General features: G+C 40.7%; 1 protein-coding gene across 1 annotated transcript in view; it reads left to right on the forward strand.

The window, feature by feature from the left end:
• The window catches only part of eys (eyes shut homolog), a 445,373-nt gene that overhangs the window by 186,244 nt on the left and 243,008 nt on the right, over window positions 1-16,121 (forward strand). The window lies entirely within an intron of this gene.

Below are 16,121 nucleotides of genomic sequence, written 5' to 3' on the forward strand. Positions count from 1 at the left end.
TTTAAATGAGTTTTTTCAGGATGTGGCAGTACGTTCTCCATCTGCAGACTGTGTGTATTGACAAACATTGTTTTGTAGCCTTTTATTCGTGCGTCTCACAGTGAAGTCGCCCAGTAGCACAGCTGCTTTCGTCTAATGCTCATGAGAAATCTAACAGTATTTTAGACCTGAGCTGTATTTTCAGGACCCTGGACAGCAGTTATAGACACAAAGGTGAGGAGTATGAATTGAAACAGTCATAAAAAGGTCTTTAGTAGTGTTTAGTGTTTGATGTGCAGATTCTAATGCAGTCTAACACAAACGTCTGCTGTTTTTGATTGATCCCAGCCTGTTTTGCAGGGTTTTGCTAAAGTAACACTTCACCCACAAAAGCTTTCCTGGCTGGTAAACCTGCGGCCTGCGTGGTCTAATTTGCTATCTGCAAAACGGCCGCAGTCCTGGAGCCCCCCTGCACTGTGCATTGGTGTGTTTGGCCTGCTCCAACACACCTGCTCCAGCTCATCAGGTAATTACCAATCCCTTCATGAGCTGAGTCAGGTGTTGGAGCAAGGAAAACACAGGAACGTGCAGGGCATCACGTTCCTGGACTGGATTAGCTCTCATTCCTTAAAATCCTGTCTAGTCTTAATTAATGAGGGGCTGGACGGGGGGTGGAAAAATAACACAAAACAACAAAAAAATCTCGTTCAAAACCTTCCACGTCTTCTTCCCCCCCCTTTTTAGATCATTCATATTATTAGGTCATATCATTTAATGGGTAAAAAAACATAAATAGAATAGGGAATGAACCAAGGCGTTCGGGGTTTAATTTAATGGGAACATTTACTGATTTGGAATTCTTCACAGTGGTGGTGATGGGAACCAGACGTCCAAACATCCATGCCTCTACAACCCATGCGTCAAGGCCCGCGGGACACGATCCTCTCCGGCCCATGAAAGTATTAAAATATTCTGTTAATATTAGCTGGTTTCACAGTGCGCTGCACTACAGTCCCCAGCATGCACTGCGACGTAATGTGCTCTGACTCTCCCACCCCAAAAACAGCCCCAGGGGCTGCAGTTACACCTCAGTTCTGCCCGATTCCACACCAGTCATATCATCAGATGCAGTTCAGCTGCAGTTTAATCAACGTAAACACTGAACACTCAGCTCAGCAGCTCAGAAACTGAGCCCAGGTCTTAATGAACCTGCAGTAAAGACAGGATATCAGGGGTCTAGATCAAGGAGATTTAGGTTTAAAAGACCGAGCTCCTGGGGACGTTTCATTTTTTAATATTTCAAGTGTTTGTGTAATATTTCAAGGCCAACTGCAGCTGTCTGTGTTACACTGTTTACGTTTTTGCATGTTTTGAATAAGCAGCGTCCAGTTTCGGGTTACAGCACAACATTAATTAAACATGCAGTAGAACCTTTTGGCCCGCAGATTGGCTGAGATTTTTAATATGACCATCTAATTGGTTGAGTTTGACACCCCTGACACTCCGCACAGAGTGTTGATGCATGAAATGCTGCCTGATGCCTGAGAGACGATGTTGCGAGACAAAATAGTCCCCAAAGGAAACGCATTATTCCAGATTTTCCACTGTTTTCCATCATCAGCGTTCCATATAAACTCAGGAGACTCATGTAGGTTCTCTGGTGGTTCTGGATGGTGCATAAAGTGGCTATATCTGTGTTGTAGTCATGGCGACGCCTGGTCCCCATCACCACCACTGTAAAGACGTCTGAACCGTTTCACACCAAATCGCTCTGAATCACTTTGAATTATGGAGAAATTTATATTTACTGGTTCTAGTTTTGCACACCAGGTTATCTGCCATGTATCAGGAGTTCTTTATGGTCCCAAACAGAGCCATCCTCACCCACTTGAATCCGAAATCATCTAATACTGCAACCACGTTTATTAATGCAGGTTTGCTCCCCCTTGTGGTCAGTATATCTCGGTCTCCACCCCTCTGTATTTCAGTATCCCACTCCGGCGTGCTTCTACACCAGAAGAAATCCTGCCTCCTCCATCACGTCACGAGTTCCAGCACCTTTATTAAATTATGGCTACAGGTGCCCAGCAGCACAGGGGACGCCGCGTTTGCCGAATGCGGCCAAGTGGCTCCTCCGCCGCCTGTGGGCGCATGGTTTGTTTGCGGTATTTCTTTTTTCGCTGCATCTGCTGAAGCCTCGGCGATGAGATTAGATCTTATCATGCGAGAGGCAGATTGCGAACTCCCCCCACCGACGCTATTTCCAGACGGAAGCCCCAGTCGTAATGGAAGTCCGCTGCACTTCGGAGATGAAGAGCTTCCTGCAGATACGGGTGAAAAAATGTCTAGCATTTTCTGCTCAGTGGTTGTTGCTGTTGAAGTGACCTCACTGTGGCACAACAGCATCTGCTGCCCATGAGCATGTACTGTCAGCAGCAGGGGGTGCATGAACATATAGGCGACCAGTATATTATATAATCTTCTTCTTCTTCTTTCGGCTGCTCCCTTTAGGGGTCGCCACAGCGGATCATCTGCCTCCATCTGGCCCTATTCCATTGCCTCCTCTACTTTCACACCAACCATCTCCATGTCCACCTTCACTACATCCATAAACCTTCTCTGAGGTCTACCTCTTCTCCTTCTACCCGGCAGCTCCATCTCCAACATTCTTTGCTCAATATATCCACTATTCCTCCTCAACACATGTCCAAACCATCTCAACCTGGCCTCTCTGGCTTTATCTCCAAACTGCTCCACCTTCACCGTCCCTCTGATCTGCTCATTTCTAATCTTGTCCATCCTCGTCACTCCCAACGAAAATCTCAGCATCTTTTTTTAGATGGTAAGGGCCCCGTGGTGGGATCAAAGGTTTACTACACACTTCTGTAATCTAGGAATAGCTCAGCCGGTTTGCACCGAAGTCTCTTCCTCGTTTGTATAGTGGACAGTATCTCCGCCTGTTCGAGTCCCTGATGGGGAGAGTTACAGCACTTTTATGGGGCAGTCGTGTGCTGGAGGTTAGGGAACTGGCCCTGTGACCATAAGGTTGCTGGTTCAACCCCCAGCACCGACAGCCCATGGCTGAGGTGCCCTTGAGCAAGACACCTAACCCCCAACTGCTTCCCGGGCGCCGTGGATAGGGCTGCCCACCTCTCCGGGCAAGTGTGTGTGTATTCACTAGTGTGTATGTGGTGTTTCACTTCGCGGATGGGTTAAATGCGGAGGTGGAATTTCCCCGTTTGTGGGATTAATAAAGTATCACTTAACTTAAGTCCCTCTAGTTACTGAATAACAAGTTGTGAAATAAGTCTGGACTTTTATGTAATGCCTTATTTTAATTTTTTTCTTTAAACAAAGACAGAAGTCAAAATAATATAAAATCCACATCTTGGAACACATTCCTGTTAATCACAGCCGATATCTTAGTTAGTCAGGACCAGAGGAACCTGTCACTTTGAAACTTTATAGTGAACTGTTTGTTAGATATGAATAGGGAGGTTTGGGTTATAATGTACACACATCGTTTATTAAAACTCATGATTGAACATGGTAGTTGAAGTAGATGCCTGTTTACCTTGAAATTAGTCTGAAAAGTCAGGTGGCGCAACCACCAAGTCAAATGGAGCAACCAGACCAGCACAGTGTGTGTGTATGTATATATATATATATATATATATATATATATATATATATATATATATATATATGTGTGTGTGTGTGTGTGTGTGTGTGTGTGTGTGTGTGTGCATACACCTCCTTGTTTTATCAGCTCCACTTACTGTATAGCTGCACTCTGTAGTTCTACAGTTACAGACTGTAGTCCATCTGTTTCTCTGATACTCTGTTACCCTGTTCTTCAGTGGTCAGGACCCCCATGGACCCTCACAGAGCAGGTACTTTTTGGGTGGTGGGTCATTCTCAGCACTGCAGTAGCACTGACGTGGTGGTGGTGGTGTGTTAGTGTGTGTTGTGCTGGTCTGAGTGGATCAGACAGCAGTGCTGCTGGAGTTTTTAAACACCTCAGTGTTGCTGCTGGACTGAGAACCAAAAATATCCAGCCGGCAGCGTCCTGTGACCACTGATGGAGGACTAGAGAATGACCAACACAAACTGTGCAGCAGCAGATGAGCTGTTGTCTCTGACTTTACATCTACAAGGTGGACCGATGAGGTAGGAGTGTCTAATAGAGTGGACAGTGAGTGGACACAGTGTTTAAAAACTCCAGCAGCACTGCTGTGTCTGATCCACTCATACCAGCACAACACACTACCACCCCACCACCGCCACGTCAGTGTCACTGCAGTGCTCAGAATGATCCACCTGCTCTGTGAGGGTCCATGGGGGTCCTGACCACTGAAGAACAGGGTAACAGAGTATCAGAGAAACAGATGGACTACAGTCTGTAACTGTAGAACTACAGAGTGCAGCTATACAGTAAGTGGAGCTGATAAACTGGACGATGAGGGTAGAAACAAGGAGGTGGACAGAATGTAATGCCTGATTTGTGTATGTGTGTGTGTGGGGGGGGTGCTGATTTAATGTAAATCAAGTTGAGCTTTATTGTATATTAGCTATTATTTTTTAGTTTATATCGTGTTGAGTAAATACAGCACGTTACATGCTTAAGGTTCAGTCCACTGACTGACTGAAGCAGCCTTTTTAAATCACTCCGCCACGCAGTATCATATAGCAGATATGATTTCAATTAGCCACACATTTACACCCACACACATTTACAAGTGGGGCCCCAAGGACAAATAAATAGGTCGTCTGCGGAGGGTGTGAAACCCGAGACGTGCTGCTCCCATCGTTATTACCTCTAATTGAAATCACGTATCAGATTTTTCTTTGGCTGGTTCCGAGCGTGACTCCTCGAACCCGGAATGTGTCTCCTCCAGTCGGGTGGGGGTTGGGCGGGGGAGGGAGGGTGGGGGGGGTGGTGAATGAAGGTGGTCTGAGAGACCGGTCCAGCTTTAGCTCCAAGAGGGTCGGTATATTATATTTATACTGCGGCGTAACTGGTGGGCGCATGAGCAGGGAAATGAAACGAATGTTGGGCAGGATAAAAATAGAGCACTTTGGCAAGCCTGGGAAGCTTTTTCTGGGGGAGAGGAATAGGAAATTAGCTTCTTCTGCTGCATACATTACATTACTGCTGCCGAGCTGTGCGTGGGTTCATCTCTCGCTCGCTCGCTCGCTCTCCCTCGTTCCCTCCCTCACCCCCAGCACACACACACACACACACACACACACACACACACGCACTGTGTCTCAAGATCCACTCTTCAAATCTGCAGTGCAAGGGTCGCCTGGCAAACAGCGCACTGTTATTACACAACCTGCCGTTTGATCTCCGGCCAGCGTCTCCCACGAGCGTGACTTATAGCCTGCTTCGTAGGCAGAAAAGAGGACAGTGCGCAGCCACGGCCCCTGATTAAATTACCATTAGTCAAAGCACAAGATTCTCACAGTCAACCTGGAATCAGAGCCCACCTTTTACCTTTCCAGCATGATTCACCATTTAAAAGAGCTTCTTATTTCCCTGCACTCTTTGATCAGTGTAATGACTTCTGCCCCGCCTCGAAACGCCTGCTGGTTAGTTTTGCCCCCGGGAACCACAAGACAATACAAATTGTCTTTATCAGTAATATCATAGCATGTTTTTCCACCCCCTGCTATTCCCAGTTCCACCAGATAGAGGAGAGAAAAATGTTCCCGGCTTCTGTTGGTCAGAATGTTGACCTTGTGTCTCCAATTAGCGGCTTATTTTCTCAAAAGTTTGACTTAATATCTTGAATATCATCATTTTTCAGCGGCTTAAAGAAGTTAAGTCAAATAAGCTTTTTTTGGGAAATTTTTTCAGAAGTCTGTTTTTTTTTTTTTTTTTTTAAAGAGTACTTTAGGATACTAAGTCGGCATTTTTAAAACATGTATGTCTATTTTGAGATGGCAAGTCAAAGTTTTGAAGAAATAAATAATTAATTTGAGACGTTAAGCCAGTGTTTTTTTTTTGTTTTTTGTTTTAAATGCAGCCTTTGTTTTGAAAAAGTCAGTGTTTTGAGAAAATAAGCTATTTTTACACGCCAAGTCAATGTTTTAAAAAATCAAGTCTATTTTGAGAGAGCAAGTCAAAGTTTTGAGATGTTATTTTGAGGCGCTAAATCGGTATTTTTTAAAAAAATGTATGTAAACTTTTATGTAGTGCCTTATTTAAATTTTTTTCTTAAAACAAAGACAGAAGTCAAAATAATATAAAATACACATCTTGGAACGCATATTCCTGTTAATCACAGCCGATATCTTAGTTAATCAGGAAAAATGAAACGTGTTGAGAAATAAAAAAATCTAAGACATAAGAAATAAATCATTTTGACATAAATCAATGTTTAAAAGGTATCAGTGTTTATTTTGAGAGAGCAAGTCGCTGTAGTATTACTGATTAATAGGATGTTTCTCCCCCGTGGTGCACGGTAGTGTGAGTAAACATCAGACAGCATTTAGAGGTGGGATAAAAGATCAGATTATATTAGATTAGATTAGATTAGATTAGATCAGATTCATGTTTATCATCATTGTGCAGAGTTCAGGCACAGACCCAATGAAATGCAGGTAGCATCTAACCAGAAACGCAAAATATAGTATTATTTACATATAAAGTGCAGAGGACGGTGTTGCTGTGGTGACAGTATGTACAATTTAGGACGGTAGAGTGGTAAATAAATATAGATATGGCAGTATAAATATGATAGAGTGAGCGGAGAGCGTATAAATTTAGTGTGTACAGTGTACGCGGAGTAAAATGTACAGTAGCCGACCGCAGTGCAGTAATACTGGGACATAAAGTACAGTAACAGTGCAGTGAGTGCATTGATGCAGTTAAAGTGATGGTGTGGAGCTCAGGGTCACAGCCTCAGGGAAGGAGCTCTTCCTGATCCTGCTGGTGCAGAGCGGAGGCTTCTGTAACGCCTGCCAGGTGGGAGGAGGGTAAAAAAATCCATGATAAATTTTCTCGTTGCAGGGTAACTGGGCACCTGTGATGCGCTGGGCGGTTTTCACCACCCTCTGGACCGCTTTGCGGTCAGTTGCGGAGCCGTTGCCGAAGCACACGGAGATGCACTTTGATCAAAAAGTGCAGGAAAATTCGAATTTTGTCTTTAAAGTGGTGCCAAGTGACGAATCAGGCTTTAGTATGTGAACCAATAAGGTGAAAAGGCCCGTTTTGATTTCAGGTCGTCTTTAAGAGTCTTGTGATTTGACTGACTCTGATTTGATCAGGTGTTGAGAAGCAGGACCCCCATCCTGCTGTAGGTGAACATCAAGATTGATCAACGTGGCTTTCTTGCCATCATCTGTCCTAAAATATCTTCACTGTTGGAAGATTAACTTGAATTTATTTGCACATTCATGTAATTTTGTTTTAATTTAATTTCACACAGTGTTAAAGGGAATTGCACGGCATAGTTCGGTGTTTAGACAGAGTCGTTCAGGGTGGTTTGGTGGGAAATGCTGTTCTAGAGAAACTTCCCCAGCCAGAACTGTTCACAGTGGTGGTGATGGGAACCAGACGTCCACCTCTAAAATCTCCTCACAGAGAGAAATGGTTATGAACTTCCACTCATTTTTCCATCCCTGTAGGTTCACTGGTGGTTTTGTAAAGTAAGGTCCAGTCCCATTTCTCATTTTTACCCCTACCCCTTACTTTCAACTGTCTCTTTACCCCTTGGAACTGAGTTACAGGGCAGTGGTTGAGATCTTCCTCTGAAATGAGACCCTCTAATAAAAGAGCATCACTTCATTAACAGCTACCAGCGCCGCTCTGTGGGCGACCCTGCCCGTCTGCAGGGACAGCAGAGGAGGGGAAAGTTCAGCTCCTCACTGCTGGGCTTTAGTTACATTTAGGGATCATTCGCCTTTAAAGAGGGGGGCAGTTATTTATTATCACCCCCCCTAATTCTTCAGTGATATGAAGCTGAAGTCAGATGTTCTCCAGATTCTCATTCGAATTTTCCCGTTCCACCTTAAATGGAGCAGCAGTTCTGATGCCTGAGGGGCCAGAATGTAACTGCCGCACCATTTAAGGTGGAACGGGAAAGTTAGCCAGCTAGCTACCGAAACATGCAAACTATTAATGACTTTTTATGCTTGTTATGAAGAAAAGGACCGTAATACATTGAAATGACGCTAAGCTTAGATAGTATGATGGTTATTGTCATTTTTAACAGAGTAAATTCTCACATTTGTGGGTTTATTTGGTCTCTTGTGCTCCATCTTGCTGTTTTTCTCATGTCTCTCTGTTTGGAGTCTCTAAAAATCCTGTTTGGAGGGTCATGTATCCCCAACACTTCACCCCACCCCTCTATCTCAACAAGAATGGGGACACCCTACACCTAGATGTGGACATGGGGACACCCTACACCTAGATGTGGACATGGGGACACCCTACACCTAGATGGGATTGCCAAGCCAGTCTGAACGACTTTACTTACATCTCAGAGATTTGGGAGAATGGGCTCCTATTAAGAGCAGCTGGCTCTTTCAGACGGAGTAAAAAGATCCAAACCGAGTTACAAGCGTGGGGAATGATGGCGGTGAGATGGTGGGATGTGGGAGTTGGGGAAGATGGCAGGGCTGAGCAGAGAGCTGAGGCTCAGGCTGAGAGATAGGAGGTGACAGTAGGCAGCACGTCTGGTCCCACGTAAACCAAGTGCTCATGCAACATTCATGGAAAGGCTGAAGCTCGACTACAAGCCCACCTGCCTTCACCCCTCATCGCACCCCCCCTGTGAGCGGAACCTTTAGTGCCGGCCCGCTGACTATGTTTTTAAAATGTCGTAGCGCCAGAACAAGGCTAACCCTGCAATAACAGCACTCACCTGAGGGCAGCCAGGAGTGAACGCTACACTCATGTCACAGTGTCCTGAATAGGCCGAGGGAGGGAGGGGTGGAGAGAGAGAGAGAGAGAGGGCGAGAGAGAGAGAGAGAGAGAGAGCAGTCAGAGCGATCACGGCGATGAAGATGAGCACGGACACACCAGCTCCAGCTCTCAGTGTGCTCTGCTTTCCAGACGCTGCCCTAACACTGCTTGACACTCAGCGCTTTAAAGACATGCTGTGCAGTGGGCCTCGTGCCCCGTCTCTCTCGCCGGGCTCTCTCGCTCTTTTGTTTTTCAGGACTGTGATATGGCTGCTGGTAACGTTACGGCGTCTCCGTTAAACATGCTGGAACTGTAAGCGTCCTCCACAGCGATGAACACCTAATGAAAAGATAAGCGCAAAAAACACAAGCAGAAAAACAGTTGATTTGACATGGAAATGAACTCTTTTGTTCTTTTAGAACCAAGAACCTTTGACTAATAACGGAGAATCAATAAGATCTGATGAACAAAAGAGCGGGAGCAGAGGTCAAAATGAAGAAAACTGAAGTTTTAATAACGGGAAGAAAATCTCCGTTGATGTGCACGCCCAAAAAGACGGTCCTTCAAGGGTTCTTTAGTATAGGCTACATTTACAACCCCATTTCCAAGAAAGCTGGGATGCTGTGCAGAATGGAAATAAAATAGAATGCAATGATCATGTAAACCATGTTTTTAAAGGAAAATGCATATCAACTGTTGAACCTGAGAAATGCCCATATATGCCCATTTTGAATTTGATGACGCCACCACCCCGTCCCAACTTTTTAAATGAGCTCGGGCCCAGAGAAGGTGGCAGCGTTTCTGGATCCTGTTTATATTTGGGTTCTTCTTTGTGTTTTAGAGTTTAACAGCGTTTGTGGATGCAGTGATGAACTGTGTTCACAGACAGTGGTTTTCAGAAGTGTTTCTGAACCCATGCAGTGATTTCCACTACAGAATCATGTCTGTTTTTAATGCAGCGCTGCCTGAGGGCCCAAAGATCACGGCCAGCAGATACTGGTTTTCAGCCTCGTCCCTCACAGACAGAGATTTCTCCAGATTCTCTGAGTCTTTTAATGATATTCTGCACCGTAGACGATGAAAAGCAGAAGCTCTTTGCTATTTATTGTTGCGAAACATGAACTTGAATTGTTATTCTGTTTGATCTTGCAGTCTTTGACAGAGTGATGTTACTGACCTGTTGCCAATCTAACACCAGATTTTTTTCAGCATTACACAACTTTACCAGCCTTTTGTTGCTTCCATGTTTATTGAGATAAGCTAATCATGTATTAAGGTGAATTTATTCATTTATTGACATAAATTTGTTTATTTATTGAGGTAAATTAGTGTTTATTGAGGTAAATTAGTGTTTATTGAGGTCAATTAGTGTATTGAGGTAAGTTAGTGTATTTATTGAGGTCAATTTGTGTTTATTGAGGTAAATTAGTGTATTTATTGAGGTAAATTAGTGGTTATTGAGGTAAATGAGTGTATTTATTGAGGTAAATGAGTGTATTTATTAAGGTAAGTTAGTGATTATTGAGGTAAATTAGTGTATTGAGATAAATTAGTGTATTGAGGTAAATTTGTGTATTTATTGAGGTAAATTAGTGTTTATTGAGGTAAATGAGTGTATTTATTGAGGTAAATTAGTGTATTCAGGTAAATGAGTGTATTTATTGAGGTAAATGAGTGTATTTATTGAGGTAAATTAGTGTATTCAGGTAAATGAGTGTATTTATTGAGGTAAATGAGTGTATTCAGGTAAATGAGTGTATTTATTGAGGTAAATGAGTGTATTTATTGAGGTAAATTAGTGTATTCAGGTAAATGAGTGTATTTATTGAGGTAAATTAGTGTATTCAGGTAAATGAGTGTATTTATTGAGGTAAATGAGTGTATTTATTGAGGTAAATTAGTGTATTCAGGTAAATGAGTGTATTTATTGAGGTAAATTAGTGTATTCAGGTAAATGAGTGTATGTATTGAGGTAAATGAGTGTATTTATTGAGGTAAATTAGTGTATTCAGGTAAATGAGTGTATTTGAGGCAAATGAGTGTATTTATTGAGGTAAATGAGTGTATTTATTGAGGTAAATTAGTGTATTTGAGGTAAATGAGTGTATTTATTGAGGTAAATTAGTGTATTCAGGTAAATGAGTGTATTTGAGGTAAATGAGTGTATTTATTGAGGTAAATTAGTGTATTTATTGAGGTGAACTAGTGTATTTATTGAGGTAAATGAGTGTATTTATTGAGGTAAATGAGTGTATTCAGGTAAATGAGTGTATTTATTGAGGTAAATGAGTGTATTTATTGAGGTAAATGAGTGTATTGAGGTAAATTTGTGTGTTTATTGAGGTAAATGAGTGTATTTATTGAGGTAAATGAGTGCATTGAGGTACATTTGTGTGTTTATTGGGGTAAATTTGTGTTTATTGAGGTAAATTTGTGTTTATTGAGGTAAATGAGTGTATTTATTGAGGTAAATGAGTGTATTTATTGAGGTACATGAGTGTATTTATTGAGGTAAATTTGTGTTTATTGAGGTAAATTTGTGTTTATTGAGGTAAATGAGTGTTTATTGAGGTAAATGAGTGCATTTATTGAGGTACATGAGTGTATTTATTGAGGTACATGAGTGTATTTATTGAGGTAAATTTGTGTTTATTGAGATAAATGAGTGTATTTATTGAGGTAAATGAGTGTATTTATTGAGGTAAATTTGTGTTTATTGAGGTAAATGAGTGTGTTTATTGAGGTAAATTTGTGTTTATTGAGGTAAATGAGTGTGTTTATTGAGGTAAATTTGTGTTTATTGAGGTAAATGAGTGTATTTATTGAGGTACATGAGTGTATTTATTGAGGTACATGAGTGTATTTATTGAGGTAAATTTGTGTTTATTGAGATAAATGAGTGTGTTTATTGAGGTAAATTTGTGTTTATTGAGGTAAATGAGTGTATTTATTGAGGTACATGAGTGTATTTATTGAGGTAAATGAGTGTATTTATTGAGGTAAATTAGTGTTTATTGAGGTAAATGAGTGTGTTTATTGAGGTAAATTTGTGTTTATTGAGATAAATGAGTGTGTTTATTGAGGTAAATTTGTGTTTATTGAGGTAAATGAGTGTATTTATTGAGGTACATGAGTGTATTTATTGAGGTACATGAGTGTATTTATTGAGGTAAATGAGTGTATTTATTGAGGTAAATTAGTGTATTCAGGTAAATGAGTGTATTTATTGAGGTAAATGAGTGTATTTATTGAGGTAAATTAGTGTTTATTGAGGTAAATTTGTGTTTATTAAGGTAAATGAGTGTTTATTGAGGTAAATGAGTGCATTTATTGAGGTACATGAGTGTATTTATTGAGGTACATGAGTGTATTTATTGAGGTAAATTTGTGTTTATTGAGGTAAATGAGTGTATTTATTGAGGTAAATGAGTGTATTTATTGAGGTAAATGAGTGTATTTATTGAGGTAAATGAGTGTGTTTATTGAGGTAAATTTGTGTTTATTGAGGTAAATGAGTGTGTTTATTGAGGTAAATTTGTGTTTATTGAGGTAAATGAGTGTATTTATTGAGGTACATGAGTGTATTTATTGAGGTACATGAGTGTATTTATTGAGGTAAATTTGTGTTTATTGAGATAAATGAGTGTGTTTATTGAGGTAAATTTGTGTTTATTGAGGTAAATGAGTGTATTTATTGAGGTACATGAGTGTATTTATTGAGGTAAATGAGTGTATTTATTGAGGTAAATTAGTGTTTATTGAGGTAAATGAGTGTGTTTATTGAGGTAAATTTGTGTTTATTGAGATAAATGAGTGTGTTTATTGAGGTAAATTTGTGTTTATTGAGGTAAATTTGTGTTTATTAAGGTAAATGAGTGTTTATTGAGGTAAATGAGTGCATTTATTGAGGTACATGAGTGTATTTATTGAGGTACATGAGTGTATTTATTGAGGTAAATTTGTGTTTATTGAGGTAAATGAGTGTATTTATTGAGGTAAATGAGTGTATTTATTGAGGTAAATGAGTGTATTTATTGAGGTAAATGAGTGTGTTTATTGAGGTAAATTTGTGTTTATTGAGGTAAATGAGTGTGTTTATTGAGGTAAATTTGTGTTTATTGAGGTAAATGAGTGTATTTATTGAGGTACATGAGTGTATTTATTGAGGTACATGAGTGTATTTATTGAGGTAAATTTGTGTTTATTGAGATAAATGAGTGTGTTTATTGAGGTAAATTTGTGTTTATTGAGGTAAATGAGTGTATTTATTGAGGTACATGAGTGTATTTATTGAGGTACATGAGTGTATTTATTGAGGTAAATGAGTGTATTTATTGAGGTAAATTAGTGTTTATTGAGGTAAATGAGTGTGTTTATTGAGGTAAATTTGTGTTTATTGAGATAAATGAGTGTGTTTATTGAGGTAAATTTGTGTTTATTGAGGTAAATGAGTGTATTTATTGAGGTACATGAGTGTATTTATTGAGGTACATGAGTGTATTTATTGAGGTAAATGAGTGTATTTATTGAGGTAAATTAGTGTATTCAGGTAAATGAGTGTATTTATTGAGGTAAATGAGTGTATTTATTGAGGTAAATTTGTGTTTATTAAGGTAAATGAGTGTGTTTATTGAGGTAAATTTGTGTTTATTGAGGTAAATTAGTGTATTCAGGTAAATGAGTGTATTTATTGAGGTAAATTAGTGTATTCAGGTAAATGAGTGTATTTATTGAGGTAAATGAGTGTATTTATTGAGGTAAGCTGATGTGGTTTTGTATTCGCCAACTTCATATTTGAAATTGGTTTCAGGCATCTCAGTGTAACTGTTGCACATTTGAGGTAGAGCAGAAAATCGAATGAAAAGCTCATTTCAGCTCTATGCATATGTATATGTATAGAGTACGTATGTACGAGCTTATTATTTAGGCAGTTCTGGTGGCCACTTTTCTGGGTTTTTGTAAAAGCTCACGCCCTGAACTCTGGAGATGTGCAGGTTATACAAATCCAGTCCATCAGGGTAGCTGATCTTCACCTCGTAGTGCTTCTGTAAAGTGTCCATGTACTGTGTCTCTCATGTTTTTCGTGGTCATTCTGGTCAGTGTTGCTCTTAATCGACCAGCCTGCAGTTTCGTGCTGTTTCGGCCGTTTACCTGGACGTACTACATCTTTGGTGGGTCGCGGCCGTTACTGTCTGCTGTTCAGGTACTTATCCTGGCTGTTTACTCTGGAGTCGCATGTCGTGAGCAGTCAGTGTTTTATTTACTTTAAATACAACAGAAATGAATTACTGACCTGCGCTGCCTTTATAAATTAAGCTGTTTGCACCACTTATTTACTGTGCTATATTAATTAGACGGCTTACGCGTTTATATTCATTCACAGTGCTTTCCTGTTTCCTTTGTCACGATTAATATATCAGTGTTTCTATTACAGCACACAGGTCACACATAGAATTGATAGCATTTCAGAAGCTGCCACTGTAAAGAAAAAGATTCTGATAGACTGAATGTGTTAGAAAAAATAACTCCTTACTTCTGTAAGGAATGTTTCTTGGTTTATGTTAATTTACATCCAGTTTCCCAGTGGTATCGCTGACTCCCCCCACCGCTTGTCAGACCAAACCCCCTGTTTTATAGAGCTTCTCATTCAATAATACCAATGTTATTGAATCACTTGACCAGCCACAGGTGTTCAGAGGGATTACAGCTGCCGGACGCGTCTCAGTATGAAATCTGCATGTTGGGGTCAGGCTTATGGAGCAATATCACTGTTTTATGCCTCAGAGAGGCCTTATGCAAATACGCCTGGCCTGTCACACTGTGTCTCGTTATGCTAATTAAGTCAAAGCCTGGCCACATATTAACTGCCACTCTGCGCGCTGTGGAGAGCTATTTACTGCGTGCGGCATCAAATACGTCTTCCGAAATGGTTCACCGGGGACCAATGGAGGAATGAGCCTTTCCAAAGTGGCGAACGATCACGGCGAATCCCCTCCCATTCCATCTCCATGCACACGGGAAAAACAATTTGCTGCCATAACATTGCTTGCGGTCGAAATCCTCCGAGACGTTCCAGATGCTGATGGAAAGCAACCCCGCCCCTCCACCCTTCCACCCGTCCGTGTTTTTATGATTTTTTTTTGTTTCTCATTTCTCGGCGCAGCGTTCCGACCTCCTCCCTGTTCGAGATTGAGGCTGCATCCCATTCACACCAGCTGGTAAATCGGCCTCCCTCCGCAGCCGCGCTTATCTGCGGCGCGTGATTGTATCTCGGCCAGCAACATCGTACAGAATTGCTGAAAATGTGGGGGGGGGGACCCAGTGGTGTGTGGGGGGCCCAGCGGTGTGTGGGGGGGCCCAGTGGTGTGTGGGGCTTGTAGAACTATCCTTATTCCTCTAAATCTTGGGCAGACAGAGTCATTTCAGTGGGTCACTCTTATCAAAAATGAGCTGGATTGTGTGTGCTGAGTGGGACCACCGTAGGACCACCACTGGCCAAATATCAATTGGCTGTTGGACCATCCTCAGGACAGAAGTGATACCCACATTGTGCTCAGGCTGTTTGGTGGATTTACATTTACCCCGTTTAGGAAATGAGCTCTTAGCTTTTTAAAATGATCTGAAATCTATTGTCATAAACTTAATACAAGATTATTAACACATTTCCAGAAGTGTCAAACATGTTTTCGGTGATTTGTAAGCCAAATTATCTCACTATATAACACACATTTGCATATTGCAAAAATAAGCTTGGAAAAAATGTAGTTATCTGTCAATATAATGAGGTAATTTGACTTAAAATCACTAAAATTGTCTAGAAATAAATGAAATCAGCTTTTAATCAGCTTATAATAATCCCAAAAAGAGAAATGATGTGTTAAAATATATATAATATGTATATATATTAGCTATATCAATAGTGTAGCAGCAGATGTGATCGCCAGCAGTTGTAAACCTACTAAGCACATCTACACTGCAAAAATGGCTCAGATCAACTAGTAACAAGCAATTAAATTAATATTTATTTGGGCTGTAATACCAGTTAATGTACTTGTTACCACATGAAGTATTTATTTAGGTTGATCTGACGAACCACTTTTTACAGTGTATATTGTAGGTGTTTCTGATAAAATGGCCAGTGAGTTAGGTGACCACTGCAAAAACTGGTATCATCTTGAATCTTCACTATCCAATCTAATATATATATATATAATTTTTCTTTTGCAAT

This window comes from Pygocentrus nattereri, chromosome 22 (assembly GCF_015220715.1).
Source record: "Pygocentrus nattereri isolate fPygNat1 chromosome 22, fPygNat1.pri, whole genome shotgun sequence".
In the NCBI taxonomy this organism is placed as follows: Eukaryota; Metazoa; Chordata; class Actinopteri; order Characiformes; family Serrasalmidae; genus Pygocentrus; species Pygocentrus nattereri.